The sequence below is a fragment of the Lactuca saligna genome, chromosome 3 (genome assembly GCF_052625555.1).
Source record: "Lactuca saligna cultivar CGN05327 chromosome 3, ASM5262555v1, whole genome shotgun sequence".
NCBI classification, from domain to species: Eukaryota; Viridiplantae; Streptophyta; class Magnoliopsida; order Asterales; family Asteraceae; genus Lactuca; species Lactuca saligna.
Genome location: NC_136419.1, coordinates 156858895 through 156880795, shown reverse-complemented (window position 1 = coordinate 156880795; position 21901 = coordinate 156858895). Strand labels below are relative to the sequence as shown.

General features: G+C 31.3%; 1 long non-coding RNA gene across 1 annotated transcript; it reads left to right on the top strand.

Annotated features, from left to right (window-relative positions):
* Positions 1-15973: 15973 nt before the first annotated feature.
* Positions 15974-18416, top strand: LOC145034003 (uncharacterized). Its single transcript, XR_013677821.1, has 2 exons — positions 15974-17721; positions 17825-18416. It is a non-coding gene; the product is annotated as an uncharacterized LOC145034003 (long non-coding RNA).
* The last annotated feature ends 3485 nt before the right edge of the window (positions 18417-21901 follow it).

Below are 21901 nucleotides of genomic sequence, written 5' to 3'. Positions count from 1 at the left end.
TTGAGCGAAGATGTATGAACTATGACATTATATACATCACATTTTCAATCTCAAAGTGATTACATGTTTAAGATACAAAAGATTTCAACAAAAACCTTGTTAAAGGTCAAAAATTATCAAGAAAGCAAAAGATAAGGGAGTAAAAGTGGCATTCACGTTTTTGAAGGGACCAAATAGGTCCTACATGTATAAAAAGGTGATTTTTATGATAAACATACTTTCAAAGGGTCAAAAATGAAAATTGAAGCTTAATGGGCCAACATTTGGGCCTCATGGTTTGTGGGGCCCAAATTGCGAAAAAAAATTAAGGTTTTGGGTTAGAAATGATAATTAGCCAAAGTTTGGATCATAAATGTAAATAAACCAAATTTAAGGGTGAAAACAACATTTATTTTCAAATTGGACCAAAAATATAAAATTTTCCAAAATTAGGTCAAAAGTGTAAATTTTTACAAATAAGTGGTTTAAAATGCAATTTTCTGCAAAACAAGGTTCTAAATGTGAAAATATAACCTTTTGGGTTAAAACTATAAATTTTTAGACATTTGAGACAAAATTGCAAATTTTTATAAATTATGGACTAAAGTGTCATTTTTACAAATTTTGGGCCTTAATTAAACATTGGAAGATTATTGGCTAAAAATGTCGTTTTGACAGATAATGATTTTTTTTATTATCAATCTAATAAACCTCGAGCTAAAACAAACAATGGAGTAAAACAAACGAACGAAACACGTCGATAACTATTTATTGGGCGTAATATTCACGATCTTGGCCATTGGGCCCTAAGGGCCCAATTAAGTGTATGTTGAACCCAATGTTTTCCATGACATGATTATTGGGCCTTGCGACCCACCTACATGTTACTTTGGGCCTAAGTTATGTATTATATGTTTATTGGGCTTTTGTGACTCATTTACATGCCTATTAGGCCTAAGTTACTCTCTTACACGTTATTAGGCCTGTATGGTCCAATAACATGCTAATTAGGCTTGGAAGGAAAGTCAAATGCTAGTGGATCAAAACTATACTCTTGCATAATCATTGAACTCAGTATACATGTATGTGTACTTTTCGAACACCAAAACATATCACATGTATGTTAAAATTAAACATAGTACAAAGGGTTGAGAATCTAGTGAGACATGTTGGTTAGCACCTGTGAGTGTACAATCGTAGCATGTAGTTATAATCGAAGTTTCCTGGATGGAAAGCGGGAGTTTGTGTATAGATCTATACGGGGTGACCCCCCACGCCTTAGCTACTCGCTACATCTAGACTGGCCACAACATCCTTAGCAAGACCGACATTTGAAAAAATACCAAGACAGGTGACCTAGTCATTATCATGCATGGTTTTAACGGCTCATATAGGTATTCAATACCAAAAAGTTAACCTTTTGAAGATAATCTCTTCGATTGTGTCGATTCAAAAACGACTTATTTAACGAGACAAGAATCTAGACGTTGTTATAAACTTAAAAATATAGGATTTTCTGGGAAGATTATTCATATACATTTATCATCTATTAATCATACAATAAATCTAAACTATACTCATATAAGTTACAACTATGAAATTCACACATGCATTTATACTTGATTTTCACATCATTTTCAAACATTATACAGAAAATACCGGATTTTCTGTGTTTTTACGAAAGATAAAAAGACTTTTATTCATCCATACTTATGTACTCACCAACATTATATATGTTGACCGTTTTCAAAATAACTTGTATTCTCAGGTAATCGATTAGGTGGAAGATTTGAAAGTATGTATGGTGTTGTTTTATGTAACATCACTTATCGTACTTTTAACAGTTAGAACTTATGTATTTTTAACAATGTTAGGTAATGTTGGTGATGAATGTGTTATGTTTCATGTATATTCATTGTGATGATTATTCAATTGTTAGTCACACGAGCCCCGGACGTTTCCGCCGTTTGGCTCCGGGGTGTGACATTGATCATTTGTATAAGTTACTCATGTTTGGGCAACTAAGGAGAATGGGAAGTTACAGAGTTTAGTAAAGATGTATGCGAAGGAAGTTGTTGATTAGACATGTACAACTGAGATATGAAGTGCGGTTTATGATAAAATATGAAGTACAATCCAACGATGTGATCTAATATCGGATGATGTAGTTACTTAGAAATTCCGAGAGCAGGGTCATTTTAAGGAGGGGAAAATTGTAACGAATGGCATTTCCTTCGGTCAACGACGTTAGCTTCCATAACTTGAATAATTATTCTTGTAAATGATTTTAATTTTCATGTTTATAAATTGAAATAAGTTGAATAAAAATGGTGTTATTTAATATCTAAAATAATTCATCAACATTTAAATGGTAGATAATTTAATTAAACTGATTTGGGGTATTTAGGGTGATTATTAGTCATTAAAAAGTTTAAATGAAACTTAGGGGCTGAAGTGTGATTAACAAAGCATAAAACGTCAACTTACCTAGGGTTAGGGTAAAATTGGATTAAGTTTGAAAGTTAAGGGATTTAATTGAAAAAATCGTATGTAACCCCCTCTAGTATTGTGATCGATGATTTTTATTAAGTTCCATCGGTTTCTTTTTCTTTGCTATGCTACCATTTTGGTAAGTTCTAAATTCTTTTTCTTATTAGATATCTATTTCAATTGATTGATAATTGGTAGAAATCTTGAAGCCAAAATGTTTTCTGTTTGATGTCATTAATCATGTTTCCTTTCTACCATAAATTGTAGATATTATAAGTTATTGATTTCCGGCCACATTGGTGTGTATTTTATTTATTGTTTCTATGAAAATCTTAAGAAAAAAATACTCCCTCATGTGTTGGAATTGATGCTCAAGAATTGGCTACAATCTTGGTGTCAATTCCTTTTCCCTTTTGGTGTCAATGCTCATGTTTTCTTTCACTCCAATTCTAATGATTTCATGTATCATATTTTTCCTGCATAAAAACTATTTTTTGAACCATTTATCAGGCTCTCAAAACAACCCATGTTTGTCTTGGTAAATGCTTTGTTTTGTGGCTGTTTTGCTTCCCAAAAAATGTGCCCAACATCTTGCTTGAAGGCTATGTAAAGTCATGTTGTTTTACTTTGTATTTTCTGCACTCAAACTTCATTCCAAGTGCTGAAATAATAACTTTCCAAGTCTCATAATCCATACCTTAAGTTCACCCAAGAGTAATCCTAGTGTGTGTTTTGAATTGGAACTCAATGAAGTCTTTGATTGGTGAGTGTAGGATGTTGTGTTTTGTGTGTTAATAGCATCCTACTTGTAATCATATTTTAGTCAACTCTATGGAATTTTCATTAATATTTCTTAATACATCCGATCAAGACTAGCTGTGTGCAAAATGAAATAATTTTAAGTCCCTTTCCTTAATCTTGAACTTCATGGTAAGTTTGGTCGGGATTGCAAATTTGGATAGATTTATTCGTTGGTTTTGCGAGGCGTGTAGAGGCCATTTGAACTTATACATTCTATTTTATGCTTAAAAAACTGAACAAGGGTCGGGCTGGGAAATTATAAAAATAATATAAAAGTATAAAGTTGTATTTTTTTGAAACATGTACTCTACTGGGTAGTTACTTGTTATGGGTGGTTTTTAGGTAAATCCTTGAGAAATTCAAGTAAGTTTAAGACTTTGAGTAGATGGAGAGTTTCATCAAGGCTAAAACCGAGTTCATATTTTTAACTCACAAAGGTGCATAATTGAAACATACATTTCGTAGATGGTGATTTGATTCACATTAAGATGACCTTGTCTACTTACTCTATGTGTTGTGATATTGTCATGTTATGAGCTAATTGTTATGTTGCTTACATGGTGATGATCTTGAAGTATATGTCATGCTAGCTTAATTTTCTTCTAAGAATGATATATGCTTGTTCTTTGATGTGTTAGTTGTGAGTATAATGCATGTTTTAATTCACATTTAAATGGTATGAATTTCATGCTTTTATTTAATGTATAAATGACATTGTGGGGCTATACATAATGGGTATGGGTAATTTGATGATCTTTGCCTAAAAACTAATTCGGATCATTTCAGATGCCTACTAAGATTAAATAGTACCTGTAGGAAGAGCTATAGCCATAGAGGTTGTTAGTTTCCTATCTTTCTAAATGGTCGTGTGATACATGGTTTCCGAGCACTTCGGTGTTCGTGGGCTGGAGTGATGTTGTTCCTTCGCTCGTGGCTAGTACAAGCCTCATGTGGGAATTAGGAGATGTTGTTGTAGAATTGGAATTGATTGTACCGATTCCTGAACGATATCGTGAAGTGCTTCTCCTTTGCATAGTCGAAGTAACGAAAGTGGAGTCTTAGAGTTGGTGTTTCGGGTGGAAGCCGTGAGTGACTTAGAGCATTTGGTTGGCCGTGCACACAAGTGGTGAACAGTTTGTTTCTCTTGGGTTAGGTAGCATTAAGGGACACTTATTTATCAAACGGTTCAATAGATATAATAAAAGGTTGAATAAATAACGAAGTTTTGGTTGTCTATTAAAAGGTTGAATATATAACAAAATGTTAGTTATTAATAAAGGTTGAGTAAATAATGAAAGTTTTCTTATATATGAAATGTGATTATTCATATGTTATTTGCTTGTTTATATGGTATTCGGTGAATTATATATGTATGTGGTAGAATTGCGGTTGAATATTTTTGCATGCATGCAGCTAAACATGCGATTGAATGATTATGGTATGTGGTTCTTTGCTACGTAGTATTTGTTTGTCATTTATATGTTTCATTGTAAAGTGAATGATTGACCCATTTGAGGCTTGTATGCTTTAGCTACAACCTTTATGAACTCACTCAGCAGGGGATGACACTTGTGTCCTTTCTCTTTTGTGCCTTATGACCGGTGCAAACAACTTAGGAGTTTGGCCTTGATGAAAGGCCTTACTTATGGGGTAGTTACACTAATTAGATGATACCATTTTGGAAATATATGATCTTTTATCAAATTGAACATTTACTTTTGTTATTTTTGAAATGGTTTGACATCATGATCCTGATTTTAAAGTAACATGGTGATTTGAAATTGTTTTGAAATAAATGACCAAGTCTCCCACTGATGTATTCTGCTAAAAAGTGTTTAAATTTATTTAAAAATTTATGGCAAAAATCATGACGTTACAAGCACACTAGCATATGAAAAAAGGGGAGAATCATGTTTCTTCTATCTTGAATGGTAACTTATGAATATGAGTATCCGTTTTACTAACATGCGGTATCGATGCAAAGAGTTTATGAAAACCAAACCAAATGTCACGAAGTTTCTTAACCATGTTATCAACATTACGGATTCCTAAAAATCTAAAGAATCCAAATTGTTTCCCCGACTGAGACTTCTTGTTAGAAATAAATATATCAACAACTTTCCCAAAAAATGCACACATACGCCATAAATCACTACGTATGGAAGATTCCTGGAAGTTTGTTACATAAGAAGATTAAATATCTGAATTTACTTGATGATAATCACGATAATAATGATCCCATTCAGGGGCACACCTTTTATGGGGCCGGGAGGGGTTGTGCACCCCCCCCCACCCTCTCTGAATTTTGGGCTCGAAGTAGAGTATATATGTTTAATTTTTGGAATTATAGGCCCAACAATGTCAATTTTGGGCTGTGACCCCTCCGGATCGGTCGATCCAATGCTCGTTTGCAAGAAGCCGATCCAAGAGAGATGGAGAAGCAATTATTGATATTTGACCATCATTCAACCAGTAAAGCTTCCGCCCCAATCCCCCAGGCCCCATCCTCAATTCTTCGCTCGATCGCAATCGCTTGTCACTAATAGCCAATTGAAGTTGTCGACTCCGCCAAATCGAAGCTTTCATTTCCTGTTGGCTGCTGCGGACTTGTGATGTTGCTACCTGCTACTGTTGTTCTGCACGATTGCACAGCTGCAATTCTTCTGTAATCTAGTCCTCATCTTCAATTCTTTGCTAATCAGTAATCAGGTATGCTTTCAGCTTTCAATTCGGCTACTATTCATGACTTCTTTCCTATTTCAGCCTTTCAGGGATTCAAATTCTCTCTTTTATAATTTATAATATTGCACTTGTTTGGTTGTAGGATACTTTCTGCTGCAATCTAATCCCCATCGTTAATTCTTCACTAATCAGTAATCAGGTATGATTTCAGCTTTCTATTCGGTTGTTGTTCTTGACTTCTTTCTTGTTTCAGCCTTTCAGGGATTCAAATTCTCTCTTTTATAATTTCTAATTTTGCACTTGTTTGGTTGTTGGATACTTGTAATTAGAATTTAGAAAGTTGGAATTGTTCAAGACTTCAAGAGCTTGTTTTGATGCTTTTGTCTAGAATAAACTTATGAACTGATATGAAGATTTCCTCTATATTTGATTGTTGTTGGAATTTTAGGAATCAACTAATTACACATTGCTAAATATTCTCTTCTTGGTTGTTGGATACTTGTAATTATGAACTGGTGAGCATTTTTTATTTTCTTTTGTTAAACTAATATGTAATATAAGTTAAAGGACTTAATAGTTGATTAAAGGACTTAATAGTTGATTAACTGATTTTGAATTTTTTATTTTTTTTTTTATTTTTATAGATACAATCATGGGACATACGAAAACCATTCATTCTTTATTCAAAAGAAAGGTTGATAATGAAGAAATTCATGATAAAAATCAAGAGATTAAACATCACAAAGCTTCAACAAGTGAACCACAACCATAAGAACATGAAAATCAACAAGAGAATGATAGGAATGAAGCTACACATTCAAATCCTAATGAGTTGGTCCATGTGGATCTTAAGAAACTAGAAATAGATCCTGCTAAAAGAAAACAAATGTAGGATTATCCGGTTAATTTAAGGGAAGAAGTAAGACGAGCTTAAATGAGTTTAAGATCTTTCCAAATTTGTATTAAAGAATATCATGCTAAAGGTTCAAAGATACATCCTCGTAGACTCTAATATTTTATGTTCAACATTTTCCCTAATTAGTTAGAATATTCTCCAACAACATATGCATTCTATTGTTTTATTTGTTTTATATTTAACGAGAAACCAAGTGTTTTCCATGGTTACGATGCATTTACTGTTAAAGGATTTGACAATTGGAGGAAAGTTAATGACGGGAAAAATTTTGCATTCTTGAAGCACATTGGTTGTTCACAACATAGAAATGTTGTGGCATTCACTGAAAATTTAATGAACCAAGAAGCACACATTGAAAATTCATAATGAAGCAAAATGAAGAGAAAATATTGAAGAATCGTTTATGATTAAAAGCTTCGATTGGCACATTCCGTTGGTTGACATTCCAAGCGTGTGCTTTACGAGGACATGATGAATCTCCTAATTCCAAATATCGTGGTAATTTTTTTCAACTACTAAAACTTCTAGCATCTTATAATGATGAAATTGCAAATGTTATATTAGAAAAAGCTCGTTATAATTCAAAATATACTTCTAGAGAAATTCAAAAAGAAATTCGTAGTATCGTTACAAATAAAGTTAGAAAGCATATTTGTAGGAAGTGGGTGATTCATATGTTTGTGTCATGGTTGATAAGTCACAAGATGAGTCAAAAAATAGCAAATGGTGATAGTTTTGAGATTTGTTGATTTAGAAGGGATCATACGGGAAAGGTTCTGGGATTTGGTTCATGTTAGGGATACCTTATCATTAACCCTTAAAACAAGTATTTGGAGACAACTTTTGCACGATTAGTTTGATGTTAGTAAAAACTGTGGCCAAGGTTACAATGGTGCTAGTGATATGAGAGGGGAATGGAACGGATTACAGGTACTTGTGGTTAAGGATTGTCCTTATGCATATTATATTCATTACTTTGCTCACAGATTACAAGTAGCCTTGGTAGCTGCTTCAAGGGAAATTATTTCTATACACCAATTTTTCACAAACTTAATTTTTTAATTAATGTACTTTGTGCTTCCAGTAAGTGTCATGATGAGTTACAAAATGCAAAGGCTACTGAGATTGAACAATTATTGGAACTAGGTGAAATCGAATTAGGCAAAGGATTGAATCAAGTTGGGACATTAAGAAGAGCTGGTGATACACGTTGGGGTTCTCATTTTCGTTCTGTTTGCAGTTTACTTAACATGTTTGGTTGTACTCGTGTTGTTCTCCAAGGAATAATTGATGACGTATCTGCTACTTATTCTCAACACGGAGATGCTGATGCAGCTTACTATTTCCTAAAATCATTTGAGTTTATGTTTATTCTTCACTTGATAAAGGAAGTAATGGGGAAAACTGATGTACTTTCTCAAGCTCTACAAAAGAACTCCCAGGATATTCTTAATGTCATGGAGTTAGTTTCAACAACAAAGGAGGGTCTAAATGAATTCAGAAACAAGGGATGGGATTCTTAACTTGCACAGGTAAAGTTTTTTTTTTTTTTTTTTTTTTTTTTTTTTTTTTTTTTTTTTTTTGTGAAAAACACCAAATAGATATGCCAGATATGAATGCTGCATATACTTCTAGTCGATACCGGCCTCGAAAAACAGATAATCATGTTACTTTTGAACATTTTCATCGAGTGGATTTATTTACAACCACATTGGACAAACAACTACATGAGTTAAATAGTAGCTTCAATGATCAAGCGATGGAGCTATTAAGTCTTAGTTCTACTTTAGTTTCAAAAGAACACCGTAAAGTGATTAAAGTTGATCAAATTTGTCGTCTTGTTAAGAAGTATTATCCCAAAGATTTTACGGAGCAAGAGAGAATTCGGTTACGATGTCAATTGGAGATTTTTAATATTTATACTATAAAGAATCCCAAGCTTAGTGGTGTATCAACTATTGCTGACTTTTGCAAGGGTCTTGTGGAAACTCAAGAACGTGAGACATATTATTCTCTTGATAGAGTGGTGTGATTAATCTTGACACTTCCATTTTCTACCGCAACAACAGAGAGGGAATTTTCATCAATGAAATATTCAAGAACCTTCTTTACAATACGATGTCTGATGACTTTCTCACAAACAACTTGGTGGTTTACATAGAAAGAGAAATTACTGAAAACATTGATTCGAAGTCGATAATTGATGAATTTAAAGACCTTAAAGGTTGTCAGACTGAGTTGTAATTCTTTTTCTAGTTATTTTTTGTGTTTATTTGAAAAAAAACAAATTGGTTTTTTTGTATGTAAAAATGTTAATTTTAGATTATAATACTTTCACCCCAAAAGAATTAATAATAATAATAATAATAATAATAATAATAATAATGTTCAAGCGCCGCCCCGATCGCATTTATCTCTTGTATTGAGATCTGTTACATTTATACATTCACATGGAGTACGACTCCTTATTACATCCATATTGCGGTATTAAACGAGAGTTGTCAAAAGACATATTTGATCATAAACCATATCTTCCAGTAAGGACGAGCGAGAAGATATATCCTGCAAATAACTGACCTATCCTATCACGCTAATAGGAACGAAGAATGGTGAATTAACCATAGTCTTGCCGGAGTTTTGTACCTGCCGGAGAAGAAGAGTTGGATTCAAGGCGCAATCCCTAATCGGGAATCCATGACCGAAATCGCTAGAAGATATTTGGTGATTATTGGGATTTATTTTATTATTTAACTTATTTTAAATTTAAATAGCCAATTTAGGTCATTTATCATGTTATTTTATTTTTTTAAATTATTTAGTATGATATTGTAAACTACTATTTTATAAAATTATTAACCAAGTTATAATTTATTTTTTTATTTTTTGGGAAGCGGCGGAATTTATTAAAACCACGGCCAAAAGGAAAAAGACCGGCACAAAAGAAAAAACAAAAACAAAATTTACAAAATGTCAAAAGGGGAACAAACCCAACATTCTCATCTATAATTTCCAAAATTACCCCTATATTTCAACCAATTAAAAACCATAGAAATCACATTATCCTTCAACTTTGAAGAGTTCACTTGGTTTTTGTTAATCCAAACATTGTTCCTTGCTTTCCACATATACTATAGAAACTCATATGAGATAGCAAAAAATATTTTTCTCTTTTTTGGATAATTCCCCCATGAGGCAGCAAAATTAACAAAAGCTGAAATCGAAAGGAACATTTGAATAGAAACGTCACACCAATTGTAAATCCAGCGTAGAGAATCAAAAGCAATCGGACAGTCCAGAATATGATCCACTAAAGCACATTTGACGGGAAATAGAAGACATGTTGATACATCTCCTGGAAAGAGCTACTGCAGTAGGAATACGCCTCATACAAGCCCTCCAAACAAAGCTAATGCACTTGATAGGAACTAAGTGAAGCCAACCCGTGTGATTATTTATCGGGATAGTCAATTTACTGTCAATGAGAGCCCTAAGATCGCATACATGGAAAAAAAACCATCAACAATTAACCTTGATCTCCAAGTGTTGGGCCCATTGGATCTAACAACCATCCTTGTAACATCCAAAATAAATTTCAATTCCAGCAGCTCCTGAGAATTGTTGGGTAGCAGCTCCTGAGAATTGTTGGGTTTCTGCTTCCAAGCCCACGAGAAAGCGTCATTCACCCATTTGTCACCTAAAAGACAAGTTTTCCTCTTGTCTAACGCATATAAAGAAGGGAATTTCACTGCCAAAGTCCTGTTCTTTAGCCAGTCATCTAGCCAAAACAAAATTTTCTTTCCGTCCCCTACTTGAAATTCAAAAATATCTGAAACATCAATATCGATATTGTCAAGTGTCAAGAAGACATTGACAATACTACTCCAAGTGCCCGGGAGAGATTTTTTAGCCCAAGAGTGAATAAGTTTCCTTTCACATCTATAAATACTACCAATCACTCGCCTTCGAAGTGAGTCATTTTCCGTTTTAAACTTCCATATCCATTTTGTCAGGAGGGCTCAGTTAAGCGAGGCCAAGGATCCGACCACGAGCCCACCGGATGATTTTGGCCCAAGCACCATCTTCCAAGCGACCCAATTGATTTTTTGTTTTTCTTCACTTCCTCCCCATAAGAACCGTCTTTTCAGTTTCTCAATGTTATCAATAATGGAAATCGGGGTTTAAAAATGAAAAATAAAAAAGAGAGAGACTACCCAACACAACTTTAACCAAAGTTAGGCGACCGCCAAAAGATTAAATTTTAGCTTTCCATAAAAGGGTAAAACAGTAATTTATTTAGATTTAGTCGGTTCATTGAAAAACATTTATATCCGAACCACTTTATCAATTCCGATATATTATCCACTTAATATATTTATAAATTCAAGAGTTCACGAAAAAAAAAAAAAAGTTAATGAAGTTAAGGCAAAAAGACTCCTGTTGATATATGCAAAAGACTTGTGTTAATGTGTATAGACAACTACCCTTACACACGTGTCTATTTTTGTTATATTGGAATATATGGTATATACAACTTACAAGCAATGTCAACCTTCTAATCTAAACCTTGAAAATTGATTTTTGATTTTTTTCACACGTTGAAAAGTTTTTCTATACCTGTGAATTATTCTTTATTCATACTTTTAAAATGACACGCATTAGATATCAATAATATCTAAAAAAAGTATTCAAATAAGAGGCAACTCATAATGCCACATTGAGAAAAGTCCAGCGAATAAGATCAAATTGTAGATAACGCAATGAAATTCAACTTTAGAACAATCGTAATCTCTTCCTGCTTCTTACTTGGAGAGAAACGACTTTCTGCTTGATACAAGGGATTCGGAGTAAAAAGACCTAAAATTAAAAACGAATATTAATTAAATTAATTGTCAATGAGTTTTTAATAAAAATAATTATCTTTTTTTTTTTTTTTAAATAATCAGTTTCTTCCGAATGATTTCTTACACACTTAATCTTTAAATTTGGAGTTGCTATTTCTTGCAGAGTTATTTTTCAAAAAAACTCTGTTTATTTATATCCAAAATATTTATTCGAAGCGCTTAATTAACCGTTTTTTCAATCAAAAACTTGATCTTATGCCATTGTATTATATATATATATATATATATATATATATATATATATATATATATATATATATATATATATATATATATATATATATATATAGGTCTATATTATTGTATTCGAATTAATTATTGTGTTATTGTATGCATAAATGTGGGTCAATTAATTTTACTTATTTTAAGAAAATGATTAATACATATTATTGAATTAAAAATAATTGAAAAATATCATCTAATTTAATTACAAAGAGTATTTTAGTTAATTAACATACATTTAATAAAGGAAAATTGCATATTTTAAGGGATCATTGATTCTGTTAATTTTAAAACCCGATTTTATGAATTTTAATTCTTTTAATTCAGAGATTCTGATAGAATATGTTTATAAGTATATTTAAAAATAAAAATATTCTTGAACTATAAATATAAAAATATTCTTGAACCTATTTCTTGATTGACTTTAAAAACTTCTTATAGAACAACAAATTCTTGAACAATCAATTGAAGAATAAAAATAAAAAATACATTATTTCTTATAGAATACAGGTAACAATTGTTAAGAATTACAGTAGAATTAGAATTCATGATTCCATTCCAGTAGAATTGGAATTCATATCCATACTCCATTCCAATAGAATTAGAATTCATGATTCCATTCCAACAAAATTGGAATTCGTGATTCAATTCCAAAAGAATTGGAATCACACAAATATCATCCATTTAATCATCTACACAAACAAATTGATTGTTATCATATATGAAGAAGTAATGGTATTTAGAATAGCTGAAGATAGTCTTTGCAAGGCCGATAGATTTGCAATAATTATAAAAGTTGTCAAGCTCATCGAACTGCTTTCTTACTCGTCTCAAAAACTCGTAAACCTTGACGGAATCTGAAATCTTAATCTCTCTAAATTGACCTATCAAAATACTCAAGGCATCGGTCATGTCGTAATACATATAGATGCTCTGTTTCACAATCGGGTACAAAGCCACCATCACAATCCTGTGATTCCTCGCCAGACCTGAACGATTCAACATTCGCACAATAAGTTTTCTGTCATGGTGAACGGTGATTCATATGGAGGAGGAGAAGAAATAATATAATTATTACGCAACCTGTAGGGCGACAAGCGATAAATCGATCCAGGAGTTGCATCAGATGTTGAAGTCGAGAAAATAGGTTATCCTTCGTCTTTGCATCTACCAGAGATTTTAGAGTCATCGGCTCCGACTCCTCTATTCGAATCAGAAATAGCATAGGAAAAGGGAGATCGTTACGTCTGATCAATCAACAAGATTAAGGAGCTGTTAATTTCATCGATCGATTGGAGAATAGATAAGGGAGCTGCAATCATTTGGCTTCTGTCGATCGGAGGGAGGAGACGCGAAGTAGAGGAGGTGCAATTTTGGGAGGTGTCGATCGGATTTGAGAAGTGAAGAAGGAAAAAACGACACTAGCTTCAATTTAGAGTGTTGAATCTATGAATACAGTTAATATCCAATTATATATCTATTTTACCATAATTAACTAATAATAAGATTACTATAATACCCTTTTCTTATTTATTAAATGATTTGATTTATCTAAAATTTGATTGATACATACAATAACACAATACTTAGTTTAAACATTTGAACCTAGCTCTCTTTCTCTCTTTCTCTCTCTCTCTCTCTCTCTATATATATATATATATATATATATATATATGTATGTATGTATATATATATATATATATATATATATATATATATATATATGTTTAGGTTAATTTGAGACCGTATTAATTTTGTGAGACCGTAAGTCCAAATATAAAAATAATTTTAAAATGCGAAATAAAAGAAAAAAATCCAAAAATCCTTTTTTTAATTATAATTTTCAAAACTTTAATTACCTAAAAAAATATAAAAATAAAAAAAAATACTGTTTTTTTTTTTTTTGAAAAATGCGTGAATTATTCTAATAATATATATATATATATATATATATATATATATATATATATATATATATATATATATATATATATATATATATATATATATATATATATATATATTTCTCATTACTATGTTTGAACTTTTTATTAGATATTACTTAAAATGATTTTTTTCTCGAAATTCTAGAATCGTAAATTAGATTTTGAATTCACTTTTTAAAAATTTGGAGAATTTTTAATTAAACTTTGAAATTTCGGTTCATAATCTAAAATAGCCTAGAATCCGACATATTTAGAAGAAAATATTTTTTTGTCATTTAGAATACTATATTTCAGACTTATTTGTTATTTTATAAAAAAAAATAAACTTAATAACATTATTTTCTTTAAGCTTACTCCTACGATTACTTTTATTAATATCTAAATTAGATATGAACAAGATACAGTTTGCGTCGCCAATCAGAAAAAAATAGACTAAATCAAAGTATTTGGAAAATCCGTGGTAGCTAGTGTTGTTATTTCTCTGTCACATGATCTCATGCTAATCTTAAATATTATTAAAACAAAACCTTTAAGGATTTTTGTCATAAAAACCCCCAATTTTACACAAAATAGTCGGTTATGCCCAAAGTTGGATTTTTGATGCGTTAAAACCCCAATATACCTGAAAAGACATTTAGTTTTCCCCCTAACCCGACTACAACCGGTTACACAACTTAGGAGGAGTTGATTGGATGCTGACTAGGACTTTTTTGCAGACATGGAGTGCCACATCAACCCTCCTTTTTTAAAGGAAAAATATTTAAAAGTTAAATGGAAGTCAGGGGTAAAGAGACTCGAAATAGGTCTCTTCCCTAAATACGAAGGAGTTTACCACTAAACTAAAAGGAGTTGTTTGAAAAATTACCTAACAATTTATATTTAATATCTAAACGCTTCTATTATTATTATTATTATTATTATTATTATTATTATTATTATATAAGCACATTTTTACACATATTTGTATATATAAATACATATATAACGTTTTTATGCATATAGTTTTTTATAAAAACATTCGATGTATAAATAAATAAATAAATACGTACAAATATGTATTCACACAACTTTAAAATGAATAAATGCATATACTTATATTTATAAGTGTCTTTATTTATATATATATATATATATATATATATATATATATATATATATATATATATATATATATATATATTTAAATCATTTATGCGTATAAATTAAATACGAACAAATATGTATTCACAACTTGAAAATGAAAATGAATAAATGCGTATAGATCATTTATGCGTATAAATATGAACAAATATATATTATAAGTGTCCTTATATATTTTTATAGATATAAACACACTTTTAAATATATAAATATATATTTTATTCGTATAAAAACACATGTATAAATTCATAAAATAATAATAATAATAATAATAATAATAATAATAATAATAATAATAAACCGAAACATACAATAAGTACAATGTTTGATAAAGTATTTCAAACCAAAGCTTCGTAGTTCAGTGGTAAGGTTGGTACTTTTGTTTGTAAGGGACCAAGGTTTGAGTTTTGCTGCCTGCAATTTTCATTTAGGTGTTTTTTTTCCATTTAAAACCATTCATGCTGATGTGGCAACACGTCAGCGGCACGTCACATCCGACGTAGCAGCTTCGCCTAATCAGCAAAGGGATAACCGGCTATCCAAGGTGAAATCTGGCTAGGGGGCAAAACCGAACCAAATTTCCGGTATTTGAGGCATCTATGGCAAAAAAACTCGACTTTGGGGATAACCGATTATTTTGTGTAAAATTAGGGGCTTTTATGACAAAAACCCAACCTTTAATTCTAAACTAAAGAAATGAAAGATTGCATTTCAATTATATATTTTTTTTAATAACATCATCATACACTAAGTCAAATACAACTGCTTGGCATTCAATATGGGAAGTGATTTTTCCACGACTTTTTTTTTTTTTTTTTTTTTTTTTTTTATCTCTCCACATATTTTTATAGTAAAAGAACAATTATACCCTTATTTAAATTTGAAGAAATTAAAGAGAGAAATATCTCATGTTTCCAAAAGATGTCATTCCTTCTTCATTCTTCCTTCTTCGTTGCTCCAAGCCTGCAGATCTCCAATTATTTTCCTGTGCAAATGTCTAATATCTATTGAGTTAGTTCTAACAATAATGTTCACAGTTGATAATCTATTAAGAGCGTATGATTCCCTATGTATGTGTTTGATTATATTAGTTCCCTATGTATGTATCTTAATAAGCATCTCTAAAAAAGATTCATTATCTTAACAAGCATGAGATTCTTAACATTAATCTATTTTTTCAGTATGCATCTCTCTAATAGAAGATTTCTAGATAGTCATTTAATAGCTCTATGTTTTTTTTTTTTTTTTTTTTGGGAGCTGATTTCATTCTGTCTCAACACATAAACACAATACGATGGAGTGTAATAAACTCTTTCTCAACAGAATGCAATGACCAGAAATTGATCGTAACATTTTCCCCTCTGAATCCATGTTGTACCACCGATGATCAATCTGTTCAATATTCCCGGCTATCAAACCGAGTTCTTAGATCCTCCTTTTCCTTTGGATTTCCATCGGGTTTTCCATTTTCCAGTATTTGCTTTTTTTTTTTTTTTTTCATTTTATCATATCCATTACAATTACTCAGGTGTTGAAGTAACACAGACTTTTTCGACCCGAATGTGCATGATATTACCGGTTCGGACCAGAAGTTATTTGTGAAGTAGTATATGAAGTTTGTGTGAAAGTATTGCAGAGGTCCAATGACGGTGATCTCTAGTGGAGTCTTCCCAGAAAATAATTTTGGGTGTAGTTCAACGGGGTCTCGATGGCAGTGCTTCCCGGAAGGTATAAATTAACCTTAAAGTTGAGCGAGAGGAATTTGTTTCTAATCAAACACATACATAGAGAATCATACGCTTTGAAGAGATTATTAACTGTGAACAATATTGTTAGAACTAACTGAATACATATTAGACATTTGCACTGGAAAAGAATCGGAGATCTGCAGGCTTGGAGCAACCGAGAAGGAAGAAGGAACGACGTCTTTTTGGAAACATGGGATATTTCTCTCTTTAATTTCGTGAAATTTAAATAAGGGCATAACTGGCCTTTTACTATAAAAATATGTGGGGGGATAAAAAAAGTCGTGGAAGAATCACTTCCCATTCAATATACACGCACGTCTAATTGTAACTTACGATCTCACTTTGAAAACCCTAGACTCAGGGGGTGTTTGGATTAGATTTTTAGCTTATTGCTTATAGCTTATTTGTGGTGGGAATAAGCAATAAGCAATAAACATGAGAAGGGATGCTTATTAAAATTAGCTTATTTAGCCTAATAAGCTGAATTTTATCCAAATACTTAAATTAGCTTATTTAGCTTATTTAGCCTAATAAGCTGAATTTTATCCAAATACTTAAATTAGCTTATTGTGGGAATAAGCAATAAGCACCTGTTTTTTTCCTATCCAAACACCCCCTCATATACACATCATCACTCGTCGTCAATACACATCTCCTATGTCTATCTCCTGTCCCTCTTGAGTATCTGGGAGCCGTTTGTTACCACCACCCACCGTATGTTGCTGATACAATCTACAAGAAGGTAAGTGACCATCTCTTTCCCCATTAACACTCACGTGCTTACATAAATCTTCTTCCCTCTCAATAGTTTGATCGAGAATCAAACGAACTCTTGCCATCGAAAAATCTTCAATGTGATTATGGCTTTAGAGCGCTCTGAGTGGTTTGGATACAAGGTTGTAATTTTCTCCTCTTTAAGTTGATTTTCTTGCTGAAAATTAAATCCCAAGAATGCTTACTCATTTTCAAACTCAATTTTTATTGTATGGATGATTATAGGGTAATGCAAAACTATCTATCTAACTGGAACTCGGAATCCACCTAAAATCCGTCTGGATAAGTTCTTCGGTTGAAATTACCACATTTTTATTTCATGAATCGACTACCCCCTTTGGTCTCACAAAAACCGTCGATTTAGGCGTTAGTGGAAATTTGTTGCCTTCGCTCACCACCCATTCCATGAAATGCCTCAGAGGTCTTGAGAAAAGTTTTAAGTGCATTAATGATAGAAAATTGATCATCAAAAAGCTAAAGTTGTTGTATGAGTAATAAATTCCATTGAAAGTTGCATATCTTGCTCCTTTCCTCAACTTTTAACTTTATTGTTATTCTGGTTGGAAATTATCTAGACAACGAATCCTTGCACAAGTTGGACAAAATGTGGTGTTTTGTTAGTACGTTTGAAAAAAAAAATCAAAGGGTTTACAATCTTTTCTTAGCCTATTTGAATTAATGTAAGTGTCCAACTGTTTAGGAAGTAACGGTAAATAAAAGGTGGTGGTAATCTCATATGTATCCTATTCTAATTCAATGAAATTGACATCTTCAATGCTGAGATAATTGATTCCAGGTTGATGGTGTGTAATTTAAATTGGCTATTTATTTATTTGTCTATTTTTATTGTTATTTGTTGTGTTTTAGTTCTACATATGAACATACCTTACGATGGATATCTTTTCAAATTCCCCTATGTTTTTGTGGTTTATATGTAATATTATATTATATGTGTTTTGTTGTGTAACTTTGGGAAATGATGGACTTATTTCTTGTCTTGCAAGATGACAGTTTTGATCATTACTAACTACAAAATTAGTGGCGGAGTCAGGACCAAAGTAAAAGGGTATCCCAACTTTATATTTAGGGTAATCCAAATTTTTTTCCAGGGTACTTGGCTTTCCCCGGTTCCGTTTCGGTTTTAAACCCAAACATTAATCGAATCCTTAACTAACCACAAGTCTTGTTATATAAACATGAAGTTGAAATATATTTTGATACTTGAATCGATGTGAGATTCAAAGTAAACATCAAATGAAGTATGAGGATAGTAGGCTTGTATAATAGATAAAAATGGTTGAGTTTACATATGTTTGACGATGTGGGATAGAATAGCTTGGAAAAAAAATAAACAAATGATATGCAAGGAGAAAGAATTGAACCTGAGAGCTATATTTCAATAAACCAATATCTTAACTGGTAGCTCTCCTATTTGTTTTGTGTTATAGCTAAAGGGATGCATATATATACATTATATTGAAAAAAATTAAAAGATTTGTAAACAAAAATTACACTACCGAAACTTTTTTGAGGGGTATCCCGGACTACCCCAGGATCCCCTTGGATCCACCTATGTACAAAATGCTTTGTTTATAGGTATAAAAATTAGCTTGATTCAGATTTGAAAAAGTTGCATTCTTGAGAAACCTATAAAAAGATGGTTTAGAAGAATGATGGACATGCTTGATTTGAATACTGAAATTGAAGATAACATGGTCCTTAGAGAGGTACAAGTTAATGTGCATTATTATACTTGGAACTATGTGTAAGCGAAACATCTACTATTATTTAATGTATTTGAGATTATGACATGAACCCAAAAATGGTCTCAAGAAGAATAGTCTCAATTGATGGTCTCCAACCATCGTTTTCTTACAACTGACGAAATTAAAGTGGTATTCTTTCTGTTGATGAGTGTTAATATCTTAAATTATCCATCTTTATTTATTTCAATAAAAAGATCATATTAGAAACATATTCCAGAAAACTTATATTTTAGTTCTTCTTAACCCTAAGTTATTTTAGTGCGGGGATGGTCCACTGTAGCCATGGGTATAATATCCATGGTGAATTGTTACGGAAAAGGATGATAGAACAGAAGATCAGTGACTTGAGCTAAATCTGAGATTTGAAGTCGGGCTTTCAATCTTTTAAAGCAATTCAATTGATCTAAACAAGTGAGTTGATGCCTTTATTATGCCATGTCACCATGTTTGTTGATAAGACTCGGGTCAAAATGAAAATAAGATCTTTTATGTATTGCATTGTTATTTGGATGATGTAAAAATCTAATACTATTTTATTAGATTTCTTCTTTTAAAAAGGTAAATTTCTTTTATATAGTGTATAGATTAGATACCAGTGAAAAATCTATTGTAGAAATAATATTAATTTTGATCTCTCTTTGTGTTAATTTTTATTTTTTAGTCAAAAAATTGTAATAAAATTTATTTTTCTCTTTGTAAGGTTTTGTTATTACCTTTTTATCTTGTAAGAAAAACTTTATTTGGTTATAATGATATACAGTTTAAATTAAAATGTTATTTTTTACCTACATTTTTGTCCATGTAATAGTTTTGGTCCCTACAGTTTTGAACCCTGTATAATTTTGTATAATTTTGATGCCTGTAACAGTTTTGGTTACTATAATAATTTTGGATTTTGGTTCTGTGTAGTTTAGGATTTTTGTTTGTGCTAAAATTGAATGAATTGCATATTGGTCCATGTGCTAAAAGTGAATCAAGTTAGTGCCAAATAATAGTTAAGGCAGAATAAATTACCTTTTTATTTTTTGTCACAAATTAGTGTTGATGTTTTTTTTTTTTTTTTTTTTTTTTTTTTTCTTTTATACATGCCTAATTATTGCAGCTTTTAATACTAAATAATGTTGTAGGTTGGTAATAAGTGGTTGATGGATAAAGCATGTATTTAATCTATTTGATAGAAAAGCTTTTTTAAGACTTAACAGGAGCATGCTTTTTACTTTAATTCATGAAAATTGTTACTTTAATTCATGAAAATTGATGCAACATGTATATGTATAATCTAAAATGGGAAATTTGGAGACTAAAAACTGATGACATAGACATACACTCATAGCCACACACATACACAAACACAAACATACAAAAGGCATAGGTGATGGAATAATATCACTTATTCTCACTGTTGATTCTACATTAACTAAACAATAAAATAAATCTGCAAATATGCAACCATCATAGAGATCCCTTAAAAAGTTTTGCAACAAATATATTACTCAGCTTCTGCAAGGAATTTAATAAATAAAAAAACAAAAAAGAAGCAAATGCTCCTAAGAGAAGAAAAGAACCAAAGACAGTGAACCGTAACTGAGGTACTAAGGAATCAATGGTAAGTAAAAAGCTCAAATTGAATGTTTAATGACTTTAACAAAGGTAACGAAGCAATAAAAATTAATAAACATAAAATAAACTAATATTGATTACTTCCAAAATACAAGACCAATATTGTCTTTTACTTTTGGAGGTCAAATAACAAAATTTTCAACTTGAAAATTAACAATAGCCATTACTTGAAGTTGGCGAAATTAACTATTAATATAAGTTGTACATGAGATGAAAAAATAAGTACATTTCGAAAATTAAAAAAACTAATATGGTTGAATAGATGTTAAACTTAAAAAGCATCAAGTTTGTGACCTTGAATCTTTACACAACTAAACTTAGTCTTAGTTTTTGGAGTCAAATAAAAGGGGTACGATCATGTGTTAAGTCTTAGTTTTTGGAGTCAAATAAAAGGGGTACGATCATATAACACAAACATCAATACAACAAAGACATTAACAAATAACAAAAATGTTTTCATGCTTTGGAATTATCAGTAGTGTGTTTTCATTCTATTTGAAGGTTATTTTAGACAAATTCTTCCGGTACTACAAATATGCAATCGTTCGGATATTATGCAGACATCATTGCATTATGGCATGAATGTACAGTTTTATGTTTAACCATAAACATGAAACTTCATGTTGGTTGTCAACTAACGATTTGGATGTGACAACAACATTTGTTGAATGGATTCTTAAAATTTGGTGAATGAAATATTGGTGACCTTAATGATAGTGAAGTCGAGGTTGAATTTCCGGAAGACGTTATCGTTCGTTCTACATGTGACCATTTTCATTCAATTGTATCCATCATTTATCCATCCTTTGAAAACCATTTTGATAATCCATCATATTTTCAAGATAAAACTATTTTGATCCATACGAATGAAAAAGTCGATGATTTTAATGACTACATGTTAGGATTGATGAAAGTT